This window comes from Schistocerca gregaria, chromosome 2, assembly GCF_023897955.1.
Source record: "Schistocerca gregaria isolate iqSchGreg1 chromosome 2, iqSchGreg1.2, whole genome shotgun sequence".
NCBI classification, from domain to species: domain Eukaryota; kingdom Metazoa; phylum Arthropoda; class Insecta; order Orthoptera; family Acrididae; genus Schistocerca; species Schistocerca gregaria.
In genome coordinates, this window is record NC_064921.1 from 263039345 (window position 1) to 263043224 (window position 3880).

The window sequence follows — 3880 nt, forward strand, 5'->3', positions numbered from 1 at the left end:
AAAAGTAAATGCGTGAAATACAAATATGCGATCCGATGGAACTAAAAGTAACATGTAAATTTGAATTTACGTCTTAATTTACACTATTTAATACGGAAACTACAGATGACTCATACTGAATGTATGGAGCATGTATGCTGTAGGTACTTTCGTCACGGACATAAATCAATTAACTATCAAATGGTTCAAATGGCTCTGAGCACGATGGGACATCTCAGGTCATCAGTCCCCTAGAACGTAGAACTACTTAAACCTAACTAAACTAAGGACATCATACACATCCATGCCCGAGGCAGGATTCGAACCTGCGACCGTAGCGGTCGCGCGGTTCCATACTGAAGCGCCTAGAACCACTCGGCCACAGCGGCCGGCTATAAACTATCGCTTTGTGCAACTTAGATTACTTTCAGTCTCTCACAGTTTTAACTGACTTAACGTGATAGCACATAAACTCTAATGCTGAACCTTCGATCTAACTCATTATGCCTCTCCACCTAGTGAAGCAAAAGATGTTGCATACGACCTACTAAAAGCAATAAATAAAGTTGTTGAGGAATTTCAGGAGTTCATTATTAAGGCTTATAAACAGTGTGTAGATGACTGTAGGACTAGTGACGTAAAGGCCAATACAGAGAATAAATAGAAGGCCGGACGTTAGCACGTGTTCCCATGATTCCGGCGGCCTAGTCGGCCGTTCGCGGACGAATACACGCTACGGAGAAGGACTCGCCCGCTGTTTGTCGCTTGAGCAGAAAAAGTGAATTGATCAGCGAGAATTGAATAATTCATGAGCGAGCCGCCAGAGTCCTGGGTTTGTGTTGCATACAGAAGCCCCTGCGCCACCGGAATTGTAATTACACACTCCCTCCTTCAGAACGTTTGTCGTCCTTTCATTATCTCTGCTGACGTTCCAAGGTCGCGAAACTGTACCTTGAGCCAACTGTCAGTGTCTTCATCCATATTATGGAGAAAAGAGGTTTATAATAATTTTACCAGTAGATAGTTTGTATGTCGGTAGAATTTGGGCATCTGCGAAGGATGTTACTTTAAATAACAATGACACTGAAGAAGACAGTAAAATAACGATTCAAATATTCTTTTTGCGCTAAAGAAGGATGCTGACTTAAATATAGGTGAAAGATAGAGAAATTAAGTATTCGTCTGAGATTTCTTGCAGATGCACAGCCACAGAAGTTGGGCTGAGACTTGCATTGTTAATTATTATATGAGTTAGCAACAGAAGTTATAGATACACACATCAGATGTTTGGAAGGTATGAAAGGTACATACATTGTAAGAAGAACAGAACATGTGTAGCATTCAGCAACTTAAATTCGCGTTTTATGCTTTTTAAAGTATTCTTCACACAATATTGTGTTTGTATAGCAAAGAAGGTGGAATTTATTGTCAGTCAGATTAGAACCAAAGAGAATTATTGCAAACAAAACATTGATTACCACATATATGTACGTTTCTTGTGTTACTGTGAAGAGAAATTCACTGAACTACTTGTGAATGGTTCTCAGTTTTACAATTAACAATTTACGTGTAGTACTAAATCGAAAATTTTCTGGCCTTCGCTGTACGAAGATATATACACGAATCCACAACCACAAGCACCACCATTCACAATCAATCAAACCACCGATTGATGCATAAACAAGCAACGCTCAGATTCATGTGTTACAGATAAAATACACTAAAGAGGCAAAGTAACTGGGACACCTGTGTAGGGCCCACACGAGCATATCGAAGTACCACAACGCGACGTGGCATGGACTCGACTAATGACTGAAATAGTGCTGGAGGGAACTGACACAGTGAACCTTGCAGGGTTGTCCATTAATCCAAAAGGTTGCGAGGGGGGTGGGGGGGGGGGGGAAGGGGGCGGGTGGAGATCTCTCCGAACAGCACGTTGCAGATACACTCAATAATGTTCACATTTGGGGTGTTTTGTGGCCAGTGGAAGCGTTCAAACTCAGAAGACTGTTCCTGCAGCCACTCTGTAGCAATTCTGGACGTGTGGGGCATCGCATTGTCCTGCTGGAATTGCCCAAGCCCGTCGGAATGTACAATGGACATGAATGGGTGCAGGTGATCTGACAGGATGCTTACGTATATGTCACCTGTCAGAGTCGTTTGTGGACGTATGAGGGGTCCCATATCACTGCACCCGCCTCACACCGTTACAGAGCTTTCACCAGGATGAACAGTCCCCCGCTGACATTCAGGGTCCATGGATTCATGAGTTTTGTCTCCATGCCCGTACACCCCCATCCGTTCGATACAATTTGAAACGATACTCGTCCGACCAGGCAACATGTTTCCAGTCATCAACAGTCCAGTGACGGTGTTCACGGGCCCAGGTGTGGCGTAAAGCTTTGTGTCCTGCAGTCATCAAGGATACACGAGTGGGCCTTCGGCTCCGAAAGCCCAAATCGATGGTGTTCCGTTGAATAGTTAGTACGCTGATACCTGTTGATGGTCCAGCATTGAAATATGCAGCAATTTGCGGAAGTGCTGCACTTTTGTTACATTGGTCGAGTATCTTGAGTCGTCGTTTGCCCTCTTCTTGCAGGGTCTTTTTCCGGCCCCAGCGATGTCGGAGATTTGATGTTTTACCGTATTCCTGATGATCACGGTACACTTGTGAAATGGTCGTGCGGTAAAACCCCCACTTCATCGCTACCTCGGAGATGTTGTGTCCCATCGCTCGTGCGCCGACTATAACACCATGTTCAAACACACCTAAATCTTGATAACCTGCCATTGTACCAGCAGTTACCGATCTAACAACTACGCCAGGCGCAACGCCTAGCTTTGCCGACCGGAGCGCTATAATCTGCCGTACCTCTTTATTTGAATACGCATGCCTATACCAGTTTCCTTGACGCTTCAGTATAGAATACCCATAAACAAACAGAACTACAGATAGGAGTTAGATACAATAAAATAAATAGCAGCAGAGAATGGTTATGACAGGCTACCTATATAACTGAGAAACTAAACCAAAAATAGGGCCTACATAAACAGTCAAGGCATAAAGGGACACATGCAAACAAGACCTTGCATAACAACAGAGAAGTACTGAACACACAGACAATGACGACCCATAGGGCGTCACAGAGGACGAACAAAGAAACACAGTCCGGACGGGACCTGAAGGCCCAATGGTACAGACCGGCCACCGTGTCATACTCAGCCATTAGGCGTCAAATGGTTCAAATGGCTCTGAGCACTTTGGGACTCAACTGCTGTGGTCATTAGTCCCCTAGAACTTAGAGCTACTTAAACCTAACTAACCGAAGGACATCACACACATCCGTGCCCGAGGCAGGATTCGAACCTGCGACCGTAGCAGACGCACGGTTTCGGACTGCGCGCCTAGAACCGCGAGACCACCGCGGCCGGCTTACGCGTCACCGGATGCGGATATAGAGACACATGTGGCCATTACACCGCTTTCCCGGCCGTTGTCAGTTTTCGTGACCGTTGCCTATACTCAATCAAGTAGCTCCTCAATTGGCCACACAAGAGCTGAGTGCACCCCCCTGGCCAACAGCACTCGGCAGACACGGACGGTAACCCATCCAAGTGCTAGCCAAGCCCAACAGCGCTTAACTTTGGTGACCTGACGGAAACTGATGTTGCCACTGCGGTAAGGCCGTTGGCTAACAGAGACAGAACCCACACAGAAAACAAAATGACACATACTTACATACAACAGTAAAATAGTTCATGGAATGGGCAAGATTTAAATGTCAGGGACTTCAAATAGGTTACAGCACAGACAAGACAACACAGAGAAAACGCAGAACACAGGAAAAATCCACACATAAATGCAACAGATCAGGCATACACAAATTTACATGTAACCTTT

General features: G+C 45.2%; 1 pseudogene; it reads right to left on the reverse strand.

Moving 5' to 3' along the window:
• Nucleotides 1-3553: 3553 nt before the first annotated feature.
• LOC126337173 (5S ribosomal RNA) lies at nucleotides 3554-3672 on the reverse strand (annotated as a pseudogene).
• Between the last annotated feature and the right edge of the window lie 208 nt (nucleotides 3673-3880).